Source organism: Chelonia mydas, chromosome 8, assembly GCF_015237465.2.
Source record: "Chelonia mydas isolate rCheMyd1 chromosome 8, rCheMyd1.pri.v2, whole genome shotgun sequence".
In the NCBI taxonomy this organism is placed as follows: Eukaryota; Metazoa; Chordata; order Testudines; family Cheloniidae; genus Chelonia; species Chelonia mydas.
This window is the reverse complement of record NC_057854.1, coordinates 78,376,998-78,401,304: the sequence shown is the minus strand read 5'-3', so window position 1 is coordinate 78,401,304 and position 24,307 is coordinate 78,376,998. Positions and strand designations below refer to the sequence as shown.

General features: G+C 39.5%; 1 protein-coding gene across 3 annotated transcripts in view; it reads left to right on the top strand.

The window, feature by feature from the left end:
- The window catches only part of PRKACB (protein kinase cAMP-activated catalytic subunit beta), a 112,127-nt gene that overhangs the window by 6,183 nt on the left and 81,637 nt on the right, over positions 1-24,307 (top strand). The window contains exon 1 of one of the 3 annotated variants that reach the window (XM_037906683.2): positions 16,254-16,277. The exons of the other annotated variants lie outside the window; for them this stretch is intronic. The gene's annotated coding sequence lies outside the window, so the exon portion shown is untranslated. Of the gene's footprint in view, positions 1-16,253; positions 16,278-24,307 lie in introns of those variants that run through there. 3 annotated transcript variants of the gene reach the window in all.

The window sequence follows — 24,307 nt, the reverse complement described above, 5'->3', positions numbered from 1 at the left end:
TACGGTCAGACCCTCTTCTTTGCATTCCTCTGAATTATTTTGTGAGTAGTGCTTATTTGAAAGGTCCCAGATACGTAGATACGGTGTGACTCTCCCCATGCTGCTTTACCAGTAAATTTCAACTGTTCTGAAGACACTACCTTTTGGGGGGGAGGTTCTTCGTGTCCAGTCATTATATGGTTGAGACTACCAGTACAAGTTAGTAATATTGTTGGCAGTTCCTGTCTACTAAGAATTGGACGGACCATCAGTTCATTTCATACAGCCATTCGCTGATACACAGCTATGTCATTACTCACCAGTGATATAGAGGTGAAAAGTTCTATACTCCATTACTAATTTCCTGAGCCACTCAGTCCCCTGTAACAATGGTCTTTGGGACCTTTGGATGTGATATTTAGGGTTTGACTGTAGTTTTGTTCAATGGTAATAATCCTTTTGTACAGTGAGTTTATGCTCCTTGACTTTGAAATTGCCAATGACAACTTCTAGTCTTGTTTACACATTTAAATATATTAGATATAGGGAGTATATCCTGAGAGAGAAAATCTTTACTCCAGTGTTGTTTCTACCATCCACAAATAATAGATTTAAAACTGTTGTCCTATATTTTGTGCTCAAACTGTCTCTGCTATTTATTCGGTGGGCTTTCAGCATTACTGTTTCACCATCTGAAAATCAACACTAGTTCCAATTACTTGCTGAACTAACATTTGAAAATAGCTTTGGTGGAATTATCCTAGTTAGTGTTTTGGGGATGGTCACATATGAGAATCTCCTTTCAAAAGAGACTCAAGATTAGAGTAGCAGAGGTCTATCAGGTTAGCATTGAGCCAGATTTGCTGAAATGTGTGGGAAATCTTGTGCAATGCCAATTCATAGTTTGCCTGTCTGTAAACTGTACAATTTATTTTGTTTTGATTTAATAAAGAAAAAAACCTACTCACAGCTCAAAATTCCCTAACAGTAATTTAAAATAATACATAGAAAAGATAGTCATATAGCAGCATAACAAGTTTATGTTAACATTCTGGGGTTGTTCTGTCCTTTTGAGCATTTTGCTACTGTCCCTTGCTCCTGTTGTGGGCTCAGATTGTTTTCCACTTTAAAATATCTAAAATCATTTGATGCATTGTTGTTATATATTTGTTAGTTGTACCCATTCATTTACCCACCTCTCCACTCTCACAAGCATGTCCGTATCAAAAGTCACGAACGTGTTTTGAAAAATCATTGAATACTTGTCTACCCTAGACAGTGATTGGTACCAACCCCTGGGTGATTGAGCAACCAATCTGAGCATCTAGATTAGCCTAGCCCAGGTGTTAGTGTTCCTACAGCAAATCCCTACCTGCTTTCCTGTGTCCTGACTGTTTGTACACTCACTGGTATGTACCTGTGGGCATAGTCCATGGTTCTTTGTGCTAAGACACTCTAGTATTCTTACCCAGTAAAATGTGTCAATTGCAGGTCTTGCTGTAGGGATTAGCAGGTGTAGTCATGCCCCCACGGGTTAGGTTATCACGAGTTGGCTAGCCCCATGATTGCTTACACCATGGTGTATCTTGCAGTGAAGATGCAGTCGAAGGGTTTGTCTTCACTGCTGTAAAAAGCTGATGTTTTGCAATAGGGTGACATTCATGAATTATCCTAAGGTAAAAATACAGTGAAGACGAGGCATTTTAGTTTTACTGCAAGATAAACTTGCTGAGGCCAGGTTGACCTCTATGAGTTTACATAGGAGTAAAACTGGAATGCCTTATCTTCACTGTATTTTTATTTTAGGATAGTTAGTGCATGCTAATTACTCCAGCATAAAAAACTCAGCTTTTTTAACAGTGAAGACAAGCCCAAAGAGACTCTCAAGTACTGCAAACCAGTATGGGTATTCTAGAAGAAGACAGTTGTCTCTTCATAACACCGAGAAACATAAAATATCTCTCCCATGACATTTGCAGTGTTGCTGTAGCCATGTGGGTGCCAGGATATTAGAGAGGGACAAGGTGGGTGATGGTGTAATAAAAGATATTTCAACTTCTGCTGGTGAAAGAGACAAGTGTAAGCTCATCTCTTTCACCAACAGAAGTTGGTCCAATAAAAGATATTTCCTTACGCACCTTCTCTCTCTCCTGCTTGATAGAATAAGGTAGGCTAAAATAATTGACCATCTTATCTAAGTTGTTAAAACAATCAAGAAAGCTAGAAAATCCTCTTTCAACTTGAAGCATCATTATCAGATGTACTAGCGTGTTTGGTCTGTTTGATTGTTTGTAGGGGCACATTTTTGGGTTTGTTGTCACACTGTAGCTGATAAATTTTTAACAGTAAGATAGAAATTTAGGAATGTTTAGGCACCAGGAGTTCTGATTTCTTCCTGCCAAGAGCAAGTGCATACTTGGTAAACTACTGCACTTGGGGTAAGCCTACGCTACAGCAGCTGCACTACAGCTGTGTTGCTGTGGCACAGTAGTTTTGACACTTCCTACATACACAGAAGGGGTTTGTCCATCAATGTAGTTAATCCACCTCTCTGAGATGTGGTAGGTTGGTCAATAGAATAATTATTTCCTTGATTTAGTTGCATCTACACCAGAGGGTTAGGTTGACCTAACTACAGAAATCAGGGTGTGAAATTTTTCACGTCTGTGAGTGACGTAGTACCTACGTTGATTTAATTTTTAAGTGTAGATCATGCCTTGCTGTTAGCACTGAAAAACAAACACACTAATTGGTATTAAAGTAGGGTGAAAGAAAAATCTGGCACCCTGAGTAGCTATTGTGTCAAAGGAGCAAACATGAGATTTAAACACGAAAAAAATACCATTACTTTCTCTGCACCTAGAATCTGCTTTTTGTTCTTGTCCCTGACAGGTGAATTGGAGATGACATAATTAATGGTACATATGCATAGATGAATAGACAGATAAGCTCCAATAGTATTTATGGTGACTTTTTTGATTAATGTCACCTGAAAGTGAGAACAGGTGTTCACATGGCACTGTTGTAGCTGGTGTCACAAGATATTTACGTGCCAGAAGTGTTAAAGATTCATATGTCCCTTCATGCTTCAACCACCATTCCAGAGGACATGAGTCGATGCTGATGACGGGTTCTGCTCGATAATAATCCAGAGCAGAGTGGACCAACGCATGTTCATTTTCATCATCTGAGTCAGATGCCGCCAGCAGAAGGTTGATTTTCTTTTTTGGTGGTTTTGGTTCTGTAGTCTCTGCATCAGAGTGTTGCTCTTTTAAGACTCCTGAAAGCATGCTCCACACCTCATCCGTCTCAGATTTTGGAAGACACTTCAGATTCTTAAACCTTGGGTTGAGTGCTGTAGCTATTTTTAGAAATCTCACATTGGTACCTTCTCTTTGTTTTATCAAATCTGTTGTGTAAGTGTTCTTAAAATGAACATGTGCTGGGTATTCATCCAAGACTGCCATAACATGAAACATATGGTAGAATGCTGGTAAAACAGAACAGGAGACATAGAATTCTTCCCCAAGGAGTTCAGTCACAAATTTAATTAACACATTATTTTTTTTAATGAGTTCCATCAGCATGGAAGCATGTCTTCTGGAACGGTGGCCGAAGCATGAAGGGGCATATGGATGTTTAGCATATCTGGCATGTAAATACCTTGCAATGCCGGCTACAAAAGTGCCATGCAAATGCCTTTCTGGTGACAGTGTAAATAAGAAGAGGGCACCGTTATCTCCTGTAAATGTAAACAAACTTGTTTGCCTTAGCGTTGGGCTGAAGGAGAAGAAGTAGGACTGAGTGGACTTGTAGGCTCTGAAATTTTACATGGATTTGTTTTTGAGTGCAATTATGTAACAAAAATATCTACATTTGTAAGTTGCACTTTTGCAACAAAGAGATTGCACTACAGTACTAGTATTAGGTGAATTGAAAAATACTATTTCTTTTGTTTTTTTTACAGTACAAATACTTGTAATAAAAATACATACAAAGTAAGCACTGTAAACACGATAGGAGTGGGAAGGAAGAAAGTGTTGCAGGGCGAAAATGGGGGTAGGAGGTGGTATCAGTCTGAAAGTTTGAGACTATATTTTAACATGCACCAGTATGGCAAAGGAAAATGGTACACATTGAATTAATATAGACGTGTCAGCTGTATCTTTAACATTTCTGGTGACTTCTGCTACAGCTTTGATATTTAATTTTTTTAATGAACATAATTTTTAATGGCTAATTTATATTTAATACATGCAGTGATGGGAAATACACAAAGCTGTAGTAGATTTATTGGACAATTTAACAGTTAGCTGTAACAAAATAGCTTAGTTTATGTATGGTAAGCGTATAAGCTTAGGAATGCAGATTATTTACATGATTAAAATAATTGTTTTGAGCTTTGGAAGTCCTTTGAGCCTGATTGTCCCTCGCTTTCACTGATGTGAAAAGAGAATCAGGCCCATTCTGAATACATCTATATCTTTGTACTTTTCTAAAGTGTTCTCTACAAATCAATAAAATAGTATTGTTCTTAGGGTTGCTGTTTTTAAAATTCCTGGCCCCAATGATACAGCTGGATTCGTGTTGGAGCCCCATTGAAATCAGGCACAAGGGTCCATCCATGCAAGGTAGATTCTGAGACTGGGGCTCCAGCTTGTAAATTATTGGGAGAAGAGACTATCAATAGTGCATTCCAACGTTCCAGCCTATTGTCAGACTGGCTACTGTGTATGTATACTAAGTCCATGTTCCAAATACTTGAACTAAGTTATGTTTCTAAAAGTACTCATTTTCTGTAAACTGAATTTCAAAGTGAAATAATTTCAGACACTATTTCATATTACAGATTAATGTCCTGCATAAATATCAAATTGCAAAACAAAGCAGTTTGAGTTTCTGGAGTCTTCAATAGCTTCATATACAACTAGGTGACCTGGGAGGTTCATTGTGGGTAGTGCTTCTGAAGAGTTGAACAGTTACTTTTATATTTAGTAGAATTTTGTTCTCCTTGGTGAATTTGTATATGCCAAGTTAATGATAAATCTTCAGAAAGTAAAATGAAAATTGAATTAATCTTAAATTTCTGTGCTGAATGCTCTTAATTATGGTGAAGAATGGTATAGCATTAGGTACAATAAGTTATGGCATTCTTTTTTTAAGGTAAATGTATCTTTCTGCCAAGTGACGGCCCCCTTCCCTAATTTTCTACACTACTTTAAAGGATGTAGGTGGGTATTCAGTGCACAGAAATGGTCTTAACTCAATATTCATTTCAAGTTGATGGCTTACTTTTAAGGTGGAACACTGTTACAGTTTTAGTCAAGAAACAATGTTAATGGGGTGTGTTCAAACTCACATTTTATGCTGTCAGCTTCCAAAAAGTTTGCCCAGCTATCTGTACACCTCCTTAACAGAACATAATGATTTGCGTAGTTACTCTAATTAGCTGCTATAGCATGTTTTTTTATTTGAGGTGGCAAATAATAGAAAATAAACTTGTAATCCAACAACGTGGTGTTGGAATGTTTTAACAAGTGAACTTCATATTGTTTTTTTTAAATTGTATTTATAAAACTAGAAAACTGAGGATTCCTCACAAACCTGAAAGATAGAAATCCTACCAAGTGTTTTCATAGTACAACAATAATATTGCATTCTTACCTATTCTCCCCCCCCCCCCCCCCGAATTTAGCATATGTCTATGCTGCAAAAAAACACAAAACAAAAGCCACCCCCTGGCAGCAAATCTCAGAGCCTGTGTCAACTGACTCAGGCTTGCAGAGCTCGCTACTGGGCTGAAAATAGCAGTTTAGATGTTCCCACTCGGGTTGGAGCCTGGTCTCTGAAACCCAGCCCGGTTGCCTGGTTTCAGAGCATAGGCTCCAGCCTGAACGGCTACTGAGCTATTTTTCCCCTATAGTGTGAGCCCTGCAATCCTGAGTCAGTTGAGCCTGGCTCTGAGACTTGCTGCTAGGGGAGGGAGGTGTCTGTATTTTTGCAGTGTAGACATACCCTTAGTGCTGGTCTACACTACTGCGGCAAGTTGACCCAAGTTACGCTACTTCAGTTACATCAATAACGTAACGGAAGTCAAACGTAGCTTAGGTCGACCTACCGCGGTGTCTACACTGAGTTGGGTCGATGGGAGACACTCTCCTGCCAACTTCCCTTATCTTCTTGGGGAGGTGGAGTACTAGAGTCCACCTGCTAAATCGACACCACTGTATTGACTGCAGCAGTGCCAACCTACCGGTAGTGTAGACGTGGCCTTAGAAACTTCTCCCTCTTCGTACAGAACCGATGATTTGCCCTCACTCTGCTAAAATTAAATGTGCAACACTGAAGGGAGATTAAATGGCTTAGGCAAGGCCAGTAGTTGTTGTCTTCTTCTTAGTGTATGTGTAGTGTGTGTCAGGTGGCATGTGACCAGGATTCATCATTGAATTTGGTCCACTGGTTGGATCATTAGCTTCCCCAACTTGGGCGAAGTACTGATGGGGAGTGCGACGTGTATGTTGATCCATGCCAGTAGTAATTGAGATTTATTACAGTCTGTTGAGTGTCTGTTAAGGTATGACATACAGTGAAAATTTTGGTCTAGATCACATTACAAAGCCACTCTTGCATTTAAGCTAAATTTGTTAAAAATACATTATTTTCACCCAGGCAATTCATGTAGAGTAGCAAAAAGTTTTCTGTTAGTAGATATTAAAGAAATTATCTCCAGTTATTTAAGTAATACAATATGGTTCCTTGTTAACTTGGAAGGCAAGCAAGCAAGCTGGAAGAATAGAGAAAATACCTTTTCCCCCCAATCTCTTTAGTTATGGTAATTATAGGTGGTGTTTATAACAAACATAGATCAAATATTTTCAGACGGAAGTAATTTTTTTTAAATTGACAGTCCCTTTAAAATCATGTAATTTTCAGAAGCTGATAAGTGAATAAAAAGTTTTTCATCTTCTAAATTTGTCATATTAATCCTTATTGAGGTTACAGGGACAAACCATCCTGATGTGTGGAAAGAATAGTAAATATGGCAGGCGACCAGCTTGGCTTAACAGTGAAATCCTTGCTGATCTTAAATACAAAAAAGAAGCTTACAAGAAGTGGAAGACTGGACAAATGACCAGGGTATATAAAAAGAGTATAAAAATATTGCTTGGGCATGCAGGAGTGAAATGAGGAAGGCCAAATCACACCTGGAGTTGCAAGTAGCAAGAGATGTTAAGAGTAACAAGAAGGGTTTCTTCAGGTATGTTAGGAACAAGGAGAAAGTCAAGGAAAGTGTGGGCCCCTTACTGAATGAGGGAGTCAACCTAGTGACAGAGGATGTGGAAAAAGCTAATGTACTCAATGCTTTTTTTGTCTCTGTCTTCACGAACAAGGTCAGCTCCCAGACTACTGCACTGGGCAGCACAGCATGGGGAGGAGGTGACCAGCCCTCTGTGGAGAAAGAAGTGGTTCAGGACTATTTAGAAAAGCTGGACGTGCACAAGTCCATGGGGCTGGATGCATTGCATCCGAGAGTGCTAAAGGAGTTGGCGGATGTGATTGCAGAGCCATTGGCCATTATCTCTGAAAACTCATGGCAATCGGGGGAGGTCCCGGATGACTGGAAAAAGGCTAATGTAGTGCCCATCTTTAAAAAAGGGAAGAAGGAGGATCCTGGGAACTACAGGCCAGTCAGCCTCACCTCAGTCCCTGGAAAAATCCTGGAGCAGGTCCTCAAGGAATCAATTCTGAAGCACTTAGAGGAAAGGAAAGTGATCAGGAACAGTCAGCATGGATTCACCAAGGGCAAGTCATGCCTGACTAATCTAATTGCCTTCTATGATGAGATAACTGGCTCTGTGGATGAAGGGAAAGCAGTGGACGTGTTGTTCCTTGACTTTAGCAAAGCTTTTGACACGGTCTCCCACAGTATTCTTGCCAGCAAGTTAAAGAAGTATGGGCTGGATGAATGGACTATAAGGTGGATAGAAAGTTGGCTAGATTGTCGGGCTCAACGGGTAGTGATCAATGGCTCCATGTCTAGCTGGCAGCCGGTATCAAGCAGAGTGCCCCAAGGGTCAGTCCTGGGGCTGATTTTGTTCAATATCTTCATTAATGATCTGGAGGATGGCATGGGTTGCACCCTCAGCAAGTTTGCTGATGATGCTAAACTGAGAGCAGTGGTAGATATGCTGGAGGGTAGGGCTAGAATACAGAGGGACCTAGACAAATTAAAGGATTGGACCAAAAGAAATCTGATGAGGTTCAACAAGGAAAAGTGCAGAGTCCTGCACTTAGAACGGAAGAATTCCGTGCACTGCCACAGACTAGGGACTGAGTGGCTAGGCAGCAGTTCTGCAGAAAAGGACGTAGGGGTTATGGTGGATGAGAAGCTGGATATGAGTCAACAGTGTGCCCTTGTTGCCAGGAAGGCCAATGGCATTTTGGGATGTATAAGTAGGGGCATTGCCAGCAGATTGAGGGATGTGATCGTTCCCCTCTATTTGACATCGTTGAGGCCTCATCTGGAGTACTGTGTCCAGTTTTGGGCCCCACACTACAAGAAGGATGTGGAAAAATTGGAAAACGTCCAGCAGAGGGCAACAAAAATGATTAGGGGACTGGAACACATGACTTATGAGGAGAGGCTGTTGGAACTGGGATTGTTTAGTCTGCGGAAGAGAAGAATGAGGGGGGATTTGATAGCTGCTTTCAACTACCTGAAAGGGGGTTCCAAAGAGGATGGATCTAGACTGTTCTCAGTGGTAGCAGATGACAGAATGAGGAGTAATGGTCTCAAGTTGCAGTGGGGGAGGTTTAGGTTGGATATTAGGAAAAACTTTTTCACTCGGAGGGTGGTGACACGGTGGCATGCGTTACCTAGGTAGGTGGTGGAATCTCCTTCCTTAGAAGTTTTTAAGGCCTGGCTTGACCAAGCCCTGGCTGGGATGATTTAGCTGGGGATTGGTCCTGCTTTGAGCAGGGGGTGGGACTAGATGACCTCCTGAGGTCCCTTCCAACCCTGATATTCTATGCTTCTATGATATCTTTTTTCCTTTTAAAGCAGCTTTTTCTCGTAGATGCTCAATACAATAAAATTTGTTGATGAAAAATATCTAAGTAATTTACAGCAGGATTCTAGGGCCTAGTTCAACCAAATGCTCTCCAAGTCATTTGGCCTGAGGATAATGCTGTTGAAATGGTGTTTGTTTGAATATCTGCATCAGATTAATAATAATAAAAACTGTGGTTATAACTTACGCTTTTTGAAAAAATTGCTGTACCAGAGCACTGCTGTAGTTTTTTAGTGTGCAAGACCTGTGCTATAAGAGCATCTCCTGATTTTGGTGGCAGTAGAACAGACCCAGATTGTTAATGTCTCAAAAATAAGGTTTTAGCATATAGGTTGCTGCTAACTGTGAGATTCCTTTCAAGGTATTTTTCACTTAGTTTTGCATTGCAGAGGGGGAGAGAGATTTAACATTCTCCCATGTTCCTCTGACACTCACACTTCCTTGATCCATGAAGCAGGGAAGATATTGATAACCTGAGGTCTTTGGGGATTTGAGGGGGATCTCCTAGAAACCAGTATGTCTATGCCTGCTCAGGGGACTCAGATGAAGATGGTAGGAAGCCTGCTTTCCTTTCCAACTGGGACCAAAATATCTCTAACTTTTTGTTCCTGCAAGCCTTACCCTTCCCTATAGTCAAGGTGTTGGGAGGGGGTATTGTCTTTCCATGTTTTTAGAGAATTTCTCTAAAGTTGATACAGGGACTATGCACTTGTTTTTCTTTCCCACATGCATGGATCCTCCAATCTTCTGTCTTGTCCTTGGGTTTAGGACAATGGAAATCTATGCATCAAAAAGAACACTTTATACATTTCTGCACCATCTGGGGGTACGTGTTGGTTTTTTTTATTTTCTCAGTCTATGAAAGTGAAGGGGATAACTTGGGCAAGGTCTGAGTAGTTTTATTCTACAGTTAAATAAGCTATAACCTTTCTTTTAAAATATGAATGAAACTGATGGTTTTCTCGGGCCAATGTGAGCTGCGGGGGTGGCACCTGCGGGTGGAGGGAGAGTGCAGAGCCACCTACTGCACCTCTGCCTAGGAGCAGCAGGGACAGGTAGATACTTGCAGGGAGCCGCCCGAGGAGAGTGCTGCCTGGGTCCGGCACCCCGATACCCCTCCTGCACCCCAACCCTGCACCTCCTCTTTCACTCTGAACCTCTCTTGATTGTTCCTCTGGCTAAGAGCAGCAGGGACATATTGCTGCTTCCAGGGAGCCACGCGGAGCCAGATACGGAACCTGCTGACCCCGCGCCAACCGGACTATAAACCAGACTTTCTATGAAGATTAGAAAGGTCAGTTTATAGAGCTTTCTGGTTGGTACAGGGCTAGATAACACAGTTTTTATTGTATAAGCTTTCCACATATAATCCCTTTTAGTGTGCTTCAGTCATGCTGTGAAGAAAATGTAGTTCATTCTCCACACATGGCATTGATAATGGCAATGTATTTGTGACTCCCCTTTAATTTCTTCCTTAAAATTGAGCTAGCTTAATCTTGCAAGGGACTAGCACCATACTTCTGCACAGTAGTACGTCACTTACGTTGCCTGGTGATAGACAAAGTTCATTAAGATCTCATTATCCTAATTCAGCTACATCTCTCAGGTATGGAGATTACCATTGATTTAATTGGACTATTGCTGATACTGATTTGAGGGGGAAGGAATTTGTTTTTTATACTTCTTTTATACATTCTTTTCGGGTTCTGCGGGTAATAAGAGACGGTGTGTGTCTGCGATATTAAGGATCTAAAGTGGTGGGGAATCCTATGAATTGTGAGTAATGCCTAATAAGATGTTGGTTTTTTTTAACAAGACACATGCATCTGGTGCCAGCTTGTTGAGCACAACAGTAGCAAATCTGTTGATCTTCAGAGTCAACTTGTTATTTGTGGAACACTGGAGACACGTTTCTAGAAGTTGACTGCAAATTACAGGCGGGGTCTGGTGCGTTTATAGGAAATAAAGGAGCAGATGGAATTTAGATTTCTGTGGGCAGAAGACAGAGTGGTATTTTCACTGAGGGAAGGTGTTAAATAGTATAGTGATGAAACCAGTCTGTTCTTTGGGTAACCTGATGATGGAAAAAGCTTATATTTAATGAACTGTGGTTTAGGTTGAGTCTGTGCTTAATTGTGCAGAAACAGGATGTAGTAAAATGCATGTAGTCATTGTGGGAGTTGGAGTACTTTAAGTACATTCTTGATCCCAAGTCATATACGGTAGGTTTTCTGGGAAAGCAAGGTAGTAAAACATTCCAGAAGGAAAAACTCCTTTTAGAAGATGGAGATATGCTAGCATTGGTCCTTGTTTAGTATATTATTAGTGGATTAGTTAGTAAACAGTAACCTTACATCATTAAGAATTAGGGCTGTTGATTAATTGCAGTTAACTCACGTGATTAACTCAAGCAAATTAATTGTGATTAAAAAAATTAATCATGATTAATCACAGTTTTAATCGCACTGTTAAACAATAGAATACCAATTGAAAATTATTAAATATTTCGGATGTTTTTCTACATTTCATATGTACTGTATTCTGTGTAATTGAAATCAAAGTGTATATTATTTTTGATTACAAATATTTGCACGTAAAAATGATAAAATAAATAATATTTTTCAATTCACCTAATACAGGTACTGGAGTGAATACAATAATAGAATATCAGGGTTGGAAGGGACCTCAGGAGGTCATCTAGTCCAACCTCTGCTCAAAGCAGGACCAATCCCCAATTAAATCATCCCAGCCAGGGCTTTGTCAAGCCTGACCTTGAAACTTCTAAGGAAGGAGATTCCACCACCTACCTAGGTAACGCATTCCAGTGTTTCACCATCCTCCGAGTGAAAAAGTTTTTCCTGATATCCAACCTAAATCTCCCCCACTGCAACTTGAGACCATTACTCCTCATTCTGTCATCTGCTACCACTGAACAGTCCAGAGTCATCCTCTCTGGAACCCCCTTTCAGGTAGTTGAAAGCAGCTATCAAATCCCCCCTCATTCTTCTCTGCTGTAGACTAAACATCCCCAGTTCCCTCAGCCTCTCCTCATAAGTCATGTGTTCCAGTCCCCTAATCATTTTTGTTGCCCTCCGCTGGACTCTCTAATTTTTCCACATCCTTCTTGTAGTGTGGGGCCCAAAACTGGACACAGTACTCCAGATGAGGCCTCATCAGTGTCGAATAGAGGGGAACGATCACATCCCTCAATCTGCTGGCAATGCCCCTACTTATACATCCCAAAATGCCATTGGCCTTCTTGGCAACAAGGGCACACTGTTGACTCATATCCAGCTTCTCGTCCACTATAACCCCTACGTCCTTTTCTGCAGAACTGCTGCCGAGCCATTCGGTCCCTAGTGTGTAGCGGTGCATTGGATTCTTCCGTCCTAAGTGCAGGACTCTGCACTTTTCCTTGTTGAACTTCATCAGATTTCTTTTGGTCCAATCCTTTAATTTGTCTAGGTCCCTCTGTATTCTAGCCCTACCCTCCAGCATATCTACCACTGCTCTCAGTTTAGCGTCATCAGCAAACTTGCTGAGGGTGCAACCCATGCCATCCTCCAGATCATTAATGAAGATACTGAACAAAATCAGCCCCAGGACTGACCCTTGGGGCACTCTGCTTGATACCGGCTGCCAGCTAGACATGGAGCCATTGATCACTACCCGTTGAGCCCGACAATCTAGCCAGCTTTCTATCCACCTTATAGTCCATTCATCCAGCCCATACTTCTTTAACTTGCTGGCAAGAATACTGTGGGAGACCGTGTCAAAAGCTTTGCTAAAGTCAAGGAACAACACGTCCACTGCTTTCCCTTCATCCACAGAGCCAGTTATCTCATCATAGAAGGCAATTAGATTAGTCAGGCATGACTTGCCCTTGGTGAATCCATGCTGTCTGTTCCTGATCACTTTCCTTTCCTCTAAGTGCTTCAGAATTGATTCCTTGAGGACCTGCTCCAGGATTTTTCCAGGGACTGAGGTGAGGCTGACTGGCCTGTAGTTCCCAGGATCCTCCTTCTTCCCTTTTTTAAAGATGGGCACTACATTAGCCTTTTTCCAGTCATCCGGGACCTCCCCCGATTGCCATGAGTTTTCAGAGATAATGGCCAATGGCTCTGCAATCACATCCGCCAACTCCTTTAGCACTCTCGGATGCAATGCATCCAGCCCCATGGACTTGTGCACGTCCAGCTTTTCTAAATAGTCCCGAACCACTTCTTTCTCCACAGAGGGCTGGTCACCTCCTCCCCATGCTGTGCTGCCCAGTGCAGTAGTCTGGGAGCTGACCTTGTTCGTGAAGACAGAGACAAAAAAAGCATTGAGTACATTAGCTTTTTCCACATCCTCTGTCACTAGGTTGACTCCCTCATTCAGTAAGGGGCCCACACTTTCCTTGACTTTCTCCTTGTTCCTAACATACCTGAAGAAACCCTTCTTGTTACTCTTAACATCTCTTGCTACTTGCAACTCCAGGTGTGATTTGGCCTTCCTGATTTCACTCCTGCATGCCCGAGCAATATTTTTATACTCATCCCTGGTCATTTGTCCAATCTTCCACTTCTTGTAAGCTTCTTTTTTGTATTTAAGAGCAGCAAGGATTTCACTGTTAAGCCAAGCTGGTCGCCTGCCATATTTACTATTCTTTCTACACATTGGGATGGTTTGTCCCTGTAACCTCAATAAGGATTCTTTAAAATACAGCCAGCTCCCCTGGACTCCTTTCCCCCTCATGTTATTCTCCCAGGGGATCTCTTTAGTGTAATCTCTTTATCATGAAATTTGAACTTGCAAATGTAGAATTATGTACAAAAAAACCTACCTTCAAAAATAAAACAATTTTAGAGCCTGCAAGTCCACTCAGTCCTGCTTCTTCTTGAGCTCATCACTCAAGCAAACAAGTTTGTTTACATTTGCAGGAGATAATCCTGCTCGCTTTTTGTTTACAGTGTCACCTGAAAGTGAGAACAAGAGTTCTCATGGCACTGTTGTAGCCGGTGTCACAGGATATTTATATGCCAGATGTGCTAAAGATTCATATGTCCCTTCATGCTTCAACCACCATTCCAGAGGACATGCGTCCATGCTGATGACGGGTTCTGCTCAATAAGAATCCAAAGCAGTGCAGACGGACACATTTTCATTTTCATTAGCTGAGTCAGATGCCACCAGCAAAAGGTTGATTTTCTTTTTTGGTGGTTTGGGTTCTGTAGTTTCCGCATCGGAGTGTTGCTCTTTTAAGACTTCTGAAAGCATGCTCCCTCTCAGATTTTGGAAGGCACTTCAGATTCTTAAACTTTGGGTTGAGTGCTGTAACTATCTTTTAGAAATCTCACATTGGTACTTCCTTTTCGTTTTGTCAGATCTGCAGTGAAAGTGTTCTTAAAATGAACAGCATGTCCTGGGTCATCATCTGAGACTGCCATAACATGAAACACATGGTAGAATACGGGGTAAAACAGAGCAGGGGACATACAGTTCTCCCCCAAGGAATTCAGTCACAAATTTAATTAACACTTTTTTTTTTTTAAATGAGCGCCATCAGCATGGAAGCATGTCTTCTGGAACGGTGGCTGAAGCATGAAGGGGAATATGGATGTTTAGCATATCTGGCATGTAAATACCTTGCAATGCCGGCTACAAAAGTGCCATGCAAATGCCTGTTCTCGCTTTCTGGTGACATTGTAAATAAGAAGAGGGCAGCGTTGTAAATGTAAACAAACTTGTTTGCCTTAGCGATGGGCTGAAGAAGAAGTAGGACTGAGTGGACTTGTAGGCTCTGAAGTTTTACATGGATTTGTTTTTGAGTGCAGTTATGTAACAAAAAAAATATACATTTGTAAGCTGCACTTTTGTAACAAAGAGATTGCACTACATTACTTATACTAGGTGAATTGAAAAATACTATTTCTTTTGGTTTTTTTCAATGCAAATACTTGTAATCAAAAATACATATAAAGTAGGCACTGTACACTTTGTATTCTGTATTGTAATTGAAATGAATATATTTGAAAATGTAGAAAACATCCAAAAATATTTAAATAAATGATATTCTGTTATTGTTTCATAGTGTGATTAATTGCGATTCATTTTTTTTAAATCGCTTGACAGCCCTATTAATATTTTTTCCTCTCTCTCCCAAAATTTCAGCACTAAACACACAAGATTCATAACATGGAAGATACAATTTTGGCTTTTCTTTTAACTCAATTTTTTTTTTTTTAGGTACTGTTACCAAGGGAATCTCTTTTTGCCTTGGGTGAAAAAGATGTGGTCGATCATTTATTATACAAGTACCATAATGTCCCTCAACTTAAATCAATTTGTTTCCTGTAGTGGAGCCAAATCATTCACTCTTGTGTAAGAAAAACAACTTCCATTGTGGAATTTCTCCTGTATTATTCCATTGTAGGGTACAGTTTGTCTCTGTACTTGCTATGACTCTCAGCAGTGCCCTAGTAGCATGGTTACGTTGGCATCGCCCTAGCAGGGACTCCTTTTGCTTGTGGTTGCCTCTGAAACTGCCCAGAGGGAAACAGAGTAGGGTATATTACCTTTTCTGGTGATTCGTCACATGATAGTGATACAGATGCTATTCATGTCTGTTTCTATTTGGGAGAGTTCATCTACATGTGAAGCTTGGGGATATGTTCTGAGATTTTTGTCTTGGTGTAGCACACGGCTTCTTTATGCTATTCTTTGGCAGCAGACAATCTTAAATCTGGGAGCACAAAAATAAAATATTTATTTCTTATGCGGTTCTCTCTTCTAATTGGTATGGTTCTGAAAGTATATACTCAGTTTAATTGCTACAGCATTGGATAAAACTGAACATCCAATGAAGTATTAAAGTACTGTTTGAAGTACTAAAACACTCTATTTAGAGTCCTGTATTAAGTTTCTGTCAAAGCACTTTTAGAAATTCATACTTTACAAGTAAGAGAGGCTACGTGGTTAGTGATGGTAGTTTTTAAAATAAAAAAGAATGATATTCATCTTTTGAATGATGAATGTTAACAAAACAACAATCTGGTCATAAAAGGTATTTTATTGTAGTTTAAAAATAACATTATTATTATTATTATTATTATTATTAATAAATTAATATCTTACATTTTTATAGCTTCTTTATCCAGAAGGATACTAAAGCACTTCACATACTGTATAGACAGGAATCACTATATCAGCAACTGAAGAGCAGTCTCCATTTGAGCGGTTAAAGAGGTAACCACGTCTGTAGTTTCTATTCCTGTAATATGGCTTTTGAAGTTAGAGAAAGAAAGGTGAAGGGGAAAGACAAGTTTTAGTTCTTCATGAACAAGAAAAATATTATTTTAATTATCTCTTCATAAGATATCTGGTTATTAGCATTCTACTGTACTGATTTGTGTGAATGACTAATATGTTGCCGCTGTTCATTAAATGATTCATAAGAAGTTGGGAGTAGATTAATGAAAGACATTTTTAGTGAAGGTACTGAATATCATAAATAGCATATATTCATTTTTTTCTAATTAAAATATGTCTAGCTCAAATATTGATCTCTTAAAAAACACGTAATACACAAAGGCCAAAACTAGGAAACTGCAAACAATGTTTTTTGGAAGCTTATACTTTGGTAGGTCTGTGTATGGGACTGGAAATAGTGGTCACTAGGTGTCCTGTTTAAATTTCAGAAATATTATGTTTTAGTTTTGTATCGTTTTCAAATAGAAAATTTAGACATTGTCAGTGGACAGACTTTTAACTCTATAGTGTATCAGATATGTATGTTTATATAATTTCCATATCTATCTATCTATCTATAAATGGAAAGAAAAAAATAAATTTGAAATAATTATATTCTTGTTTAGAACAACTTTATTCATCTTTCCATTGGCTTCAAATGGATGTAGAGCTTGTAGAATACAACAGTCAAATTCATTTTGCAATGCATGATGCCAGTAATATTTTCTTGTACTCCATATAAATATATTACTAAGACTTAGATATAAATGGATAGGCTTTGGAATAGCAACTGAGAACCCACCTGCATGCATGTGATGAATCAGAGGCAAAATTAATCATGGGCAAAAAACTGCATTTACTATATTGGAGGTCTGGTTAAGGCCCGACTGAAATTTTTGACCTAAATTTTCAGGGGGGATTTTTAATAACTATTGGGTACTGGTAAATACTTTTTCTTGTCTAGGGATATGAAAACATTAATTTGGCACAAGAATTTTGTAACTTTGAAATCAAGTTAGTTCCATATATTTTTTTTCAGCCTCTCATGAGGACATATGAATCAGGTTTAGTACCGGAAGATTTTTTTTTTGTATGATAAAGTTATACATTCTTGGTTTTCTGTTGAGCCATGTAAATAGAAAATTTCTATTATGTAAATAATAGGATGCAGCACTATTTGGTTAATTGTGTATAAATGACCACATATTTTAGAGAGAAATTATTTTACAAATTTACAAGGCACTGCACTCCTAATATTTGTTTATATTTTGGTAAGATGGCAACAGATAAAAATTATGATTTCATACTTATTTTATGAATGTACACTATTAAATTCTCAGATAATTAAAATTATCTACAAGACTTCAGCAATAAGTCATTATTGTAAACATAATAAAATTGACCAAATTCAGAATTCATGTCTGCAAACTAGTACACATAATGCGTTCTCTCTCTGTATTTAAATGAATATTATTTTATTCTTTCTGTGTATGGTGTTTTTCATCTGCTCAATCACAGTACAGTACTACTGAGAATGTTGCTTCTTCTGAACCTGCCTCTTATACTGTGCAAAAATAGCTGGAAGGAATTCCCAGTTGCACAAAAAAAACCAAAGATTTTTTTTTCAGTAGGACACACCTCTAAATTGCCTTGTATTTCTAGTCCCTATCAAGATGCAGAAAAAATACCTTATGGTTTTTTGTGTTCTTACTGCATGGACTATAGATTACATTAAAAAGTCTGATTTATTTAGTGTTGAAGTAGGTATTGAAAACTACACTATCTGATTTAAGAATAACCTGGATTATAGCTTTATTCAGATCTTTGGAAGATCTTCTGTTGCTGCTTCTTCCTGCTGCTATATTTATTTATTATGGAATAAAGCATGTTTCAGCAGCACAGTCTCCTTCTTACCCAGCTGACCTGAAGCTCCACTGGCATGTGATGCCTCAGGACAGCATTACTGTTCTATTTTAGTTTTCTCAGGCTGTGACTGAATGGTTTACTATTCACAAAGCAGGTTAAAAACTGAATTTTCAAATGATGTATCATATCAGGTTACTTTGCATGAGCCATTAACATCTATATAAATTTTCTCCAGCGGGGAATTAGCTTCTAAGAGCTCAGTCATGTCATCAGATAAACTGAAGGCACAACATGTATCATGCAAAATCAGGCATTCTGCTACAGATAGTGCAGTTGGCAGTTATGTGATTTGTTGAGGTTTTTTTAAAGAATCGTGACACTATTTTTATCAACCAGGACCAAAAAGAGAGCTTGCAAATGAATTTTTATGGACTTCTGGTCTTCTGAACTACCAGACGATTCTTCAGAGTAGTTTGGATCAAGCAGTAGCTTATTAAATAACCCTCTTATTTTAATAAATTGAACTCACTTCTCTTATTCCTAAATAATCTCATGAGATAAATATTTTAATAGTATGGTTCTTCTAGGGCTGCCTTCAGATCTAGTTGGCTATTACACTTTTATATATCTTACTTCAAGATTCTTCTTGTCATTCTTCCTGATTCTGGTTCTCATCAGAGAATAGGAAATAGTTTTGGGGATTTGAAATTTGTGAAATAGTAACATTTATAAGCAAGATGTTCCCTTGCAGACACTATTGGCTTTTAAAATTGCAAGCAAGTTTCTTTGGTTTGATATTTTTACAAAAAGGATAGTAATATGGTGGATAGCATATAAACCAAGATCACGGGTTTCCCCTTCTTTACTGACTTGATAAGCTGTGTAAACTTTATGTGGTGTGACAGACAATTTGATTGATGGTTCTGCATAGATATAGTTGTAGGTTTCAACACACCTACAGTTCTGACAGTGGGTGTTCTTATGGTCTAATAATCTACTCAATTAGAAGATGAACGAATTCCTTGAATTAGTGTTTGTGTGCAGCTACTTTTTCTATTTGTCAAGTATCAGGGGTAGTTGTGTTAGTCTGTATCGACAAAAACAACGAGGAGTTCGGTGGGATACTTAGAAGTCAGATGATCTCAATTTCGATTTTACTTTATTCATATATTTATTTTTATTTATGGAAACATAAGAATACCTATCTATAATTCTAGGTGTCTTTGACAACATATAAAAACATAAATGCAATTATTGCATCAAATCTATAATTGTTATAATAGTTGTGCTTAAGTAGTGGTAGTTGCACCCTGTTTTGCACTCACTAACTTGCTGTGTAGCCAAGTCTTTAGTTAAAAGGAGCTCCTTAAATTCTACCTAAAACAACAATGTGTAAGCAATGCAGTTCATACAGCCACTGCCAGTGTAACGTGCTCACAATAAAATATACCATTTGACAAACAGGCAGCTGAATTCTGCACCAACATCAGTTTCTAGAGGGATTTAAAATGAATCCTTAAGGGAAGTAATCTTGTCTTGAGAAAAAGGGATAGATGACTATAGCAGTATCTGTATTTTAAAGTAGTAGTCCCAATTTCCATGTTTATATATATGAAGGATTAAATACTGACCTTGTGCCTGCTGCAGCAAAACCAGTGACAGCAATGGAAGAAAATGTTAAGAAAAAAATCCTAGTGTAGACAAGGTCCAGGAAGCAGTTTATCAGTATGCTTGCCACAAATTTTCAGCAGATGATTTCTTAAATAAAGTTGAATTTCCTCACGATTTTCAAGTAAATTTGTTAGCTTTCTGGTCCCAGTCAATTAAAAATTGGCCTATAAAAAGTTAGAATTCACAAAATTATGATATTTTTGGGCCCCTCTTAAAAAATATAAACTGTAGAAAGTAATAAAAATTTATTTTATCAGTAGAATACCAGCGGAGGAAAAATCACTTTTGTAGTGGTAATGAAGGTGGCCCATTTCAAACAGTTGAAAAGAAGGTGTGAGTAACAGTAGGGGGAAATTAGTGTGGTGAAATTAGGTTTTGTAATGACTCATCCACTCCCAGTCTTTATTCAGGCCTAATTTGATGGTGTCCAGTTTGCAAATTAATTCCAGTTCTGCAGTTTCACGTTGGAGTCTGTTTTTTAAGTTTTTTTGTTGAAGAATTGCCACTTTTAGGTCTGTTATTGAGTGACCAGGGAGGTTGAAGTATTCTCCTACTAGTTTTTGAATGATGTAATTCCTGATGTCAGATTTGTGTCCATTTATTCTTTTGCGTAGAAACTGTCTGGTTTGGCCAATGTACATGGCAGAGGGGCATTGCTGGCGCATGATGGCATATATCACATTAGTAGATGTGCAGGTGAACGAGTCCCTGATGGTGTTGCTGATGTGGTTGGGTCCTATGATGGTGTCTGATAAAACTACTGATAATTAAATTGTCTCGTTAGACTAACCCTGCACCTAGTAAGGCAACTGCCATCTTTTCATGTACTATGTATAAATATACCTGCAACTGTATTTTCCACTCCATGCATCTGATGAAGTGGGTTCTAGTCCATGAAAGCTTATGCCCAAATAAATTTGATAGTCTCTAAGGTGCCACAAGGACTCCTCGTTTTTTTCCATCAAAACTGAATCCTTATGTATTTCTGTGCAGTCCTAAGACTCCAACTGCCATAATAATTACGTTAAGACCAGAGTCTTCAACAAAGTACCCTATTTTTTTTGAAAATGCTGTTCTTTGTGAAAGCGTTCAGTGGCACTGTTAAAGAAAATGACCAAATGGAAAAACAGGTCAGTAGGTCCCCTGGTCAACCAGGATACCCATGACAATTGGTTTCCAAGATCTCCTGAACTACACAGGCCACGTAAGAAATGACAACCAAGCATGAAGACCAAAAATGGAAAGCACAAATTAAAACAATCTCATCAGACTTAAATTGTCATTTAATAGTTTTAAAAAAGCTTGAGACCCTAATGAGTTTCATGGGACATTTTTATTTTGGGGTGAAAAACTCCATTGCTTGATAAGTGTTTTTATTTAAAACAGTTATGATGAGCTCCATTGTTCAGGAGTGGATCTCGTGAGCCAGCTGAACCAGTTCATGAAAGGCTACATCTTCAATATAGCAATGATTCCTTTCAGGAAGAGCAGGATCTTCATCAAAGAGATTGACTGGTTTAGGAGCAGATCCAGTGGGGATTCCAGTATATCCACCCACCTTTCTTCCCAAAACCTAAATGTGTATGTACTGTCACTGAACTGAACAAAAGGACTGATAGTGGGAGGACGGGAGAGTCTTATCTGTTTGTGATGGTGTTGTTTAGGGAAGGAAGTGGTGGGAGGCTAGCATCTCTATCTGGAGCAGAGTTAAGTCTGTGGTGGTCTGTGTTGGTCTGTGGTGTATGATGGTTGTGCCAGTGGTCAGGTGCATCTCTCTGGATGGAAGAATAGAAAGTATGGGCTGTAGGTAACTTTTCATTTTCTTGCTTTTTAGGCTTTCTGTCAGATTATAGGTGGGGTGGTTATGCCACCTATTATTAAGGTTGCCAAACATTTCCTGTTATAAGATATGGTTTTCAGTTGCTTATAAATTTGCCAAACTTTAACTGTTTTGCCTAAAACTTTAGATGCTGGATTTCTGCCTAAGGCTGATTTTCAGAGGATAAAAAGTCAACCAAAGTAGTTCAGCCATTTCTGAGTATGAGGCTGGCAAAAAATACATTGTTGTCCATGTTAAATTTTAGTGACCTTTTCTTTTAAAAGCTCTAACCCCTTCATGCTTTGGAGCAAGGTCTTGACATTTGGCCTGGTATGAAGGATGTACCTTTTGCTGTCTCTGTGAAAATCTGTCTAAATTTGGCCAAACTGTAAGCCTTTGAACAATTGTAGTTTGCACATGCTTAGTAGACTTCTTTGATTTTTAACAGCAACATTTTCAGAAGATTTTGGCCTTACTGAACATGCTTGAGACTCCTGCATCTCCTCATGCTGACCACACTGTGCATATGCCATCCCATTGTAGCTCCTGCATATAACCTGACTTTGTCTGTAGTGGCCACTCCCAGATGTTCTGGACTGGGATGAGGCCTGGAAATGTGAGCAGGAAGTCTGTCTTTCTAGTGCTGTCAATGACACTTCCCCCTACCACACCACACTGGCACCAAGGCAATGTGGCAGAAGAAGATGTCTGATTCGAATGCAGGGAGAACAAAAGCCAGACCATGGAAGAGGAAAAGGAGTAGATTGAGACAGGAAATCTGTTTTGCTGGGGTGATGAGGGCGGAACCTGGGATTGGCTGAGTGGGGGGAGAGAAGGGGACTGGGATTGGGAGCCAGAGGCGGGGAGGAGAGGTTGGGACTGGTTGGGCAAGAAGACTGGAGCTGAGAGCACATGAGGGAAATGGTGGGGAAGGCAACTGGGAGCCAATTGGCTGGCAGGAGAACACTAAGACTGGGCAAGGAGCTAAGGTAGAGGGAGAGACTGGGACTAGATGAGGAACCTGGGGAGGGAGACTAGGATCTGAAGACACTGCAGGAGTGGGTAAAGAAATAGACAAGATTAGGAGCTGGCAGGGGAAAACTGGGACTGGTCAAGCAGAGAGGGAAAGACTGGGGGAGGAGGAAGAAGAAATTAGGACAGCAAGGCCAAAGAAGGAGACTGAGATGGAGGCTGGGATGAGAAGCCTACAAAGTGGAGACTGGGTCTGGATAGGCAAAAAGAAGGACACTGGAACAAGGAGCCAGGTGTGGAGATGAGACAGGATTGGCAGAGGGACAGGTTGGAGGATTAAGTGGTCAGGCTTTGGGGGAATGGACAAATATGTCTGTGCCCACACACTCCCCTCCAGTGGCTAGAAGCCTAAGTACTAAGAAGGGTGAACTGGAGTGCCTGTTATTAAATGAGGATATTCCTCATAATAGGCATTGGGAGAAACTTGGTGGAATGAGGATAATCAATGGGATATGGTAATACCAAGGTGCAAAATATATATAGGAGTGACAGAGTATGTCGTGCTGGTGGAGGAGTGGCACTATATGTGAAAGAAAGCAGAGTCTCAAATATAGTAAAAATCTTAAATGAATCAAACTGATCCATAGAATCTCTGTGGATAGAAATGCCATGCTTGAACAGTGAGAGTTTAGCAGTAAGAATATACTACTGACCATCTGAAGAGGATGATGATGTTGACTGTGAAATGCTTACGGAGATTAGAGAGGCTATAAAGGCAGAAAACACAATAATAGGGGATTTTAACTGTCCTCATGTTGACTGGGTACATGTCACCTCAACAAGGGATGCAGAGATAAAATTTCAGTATACTATAAATGACTGCTGCTTCATGGAGCAGTTCATCCTGGAAACCACAAGATGAGAAGGAATTCTGGATTTAGTCCTAAGTGGAGCACAGGATCAGCACCAGCAGGTGAATATAGCTAAACTGCTCACTAATAGCAACTTTAATGTAATTAAATATAATATCATTGTATTGGGTAGGAGGGGTGAAGAAAGTGCCAAAGAAACCAACCACAGTACCATTTAACTTCAAAAAGGGGAAGTACAGAAAAATAAGGAAGCTGTTTAAATGGAACACTCACAAGGGTGAAAAGCATGGAAACTAGGGATGTAAATAACATGTAAAAAAAATAACCGTGTAACTGATTAAAATTCTATCAGTTACATGGTTAAATGTTTAACCGAGGAACTGGGAGTGCTGTAGCACCCCCACGTTTTACATGGATCCCCGCTGCTGGCTCCCCATGCCCGGGGATCCATCAGTGGGGATCCCAGGCATGCTGAGACCGGGAGCTCGGGGGGCACAGAGCCAGGATCCTGGGGCCCGGCAGCCAGGACCCCAGGGCAGTTTAACTGTTAACAGAAACCAATAAGCATCAAGTTTATCTGTTAACCGGTTAAACATTTACATTCCTAATGGAAACTTTTTAAAAGCACCATAATAGAGGCTCAAACTAAATGTACATCCCTAATAATAATAACTAATAAATAAAAATAAGAAAAAAGCCACCCTGACTAAACAGCAGAGTGAAAGAGGTGGTTAGAGACAAAAACTCATCCTTCAGAAATACAACGTCAGATCCTAATGAGGAAAATAGAAAGGAACATGAATTCTGGCTAATCAAATGTAAAATAT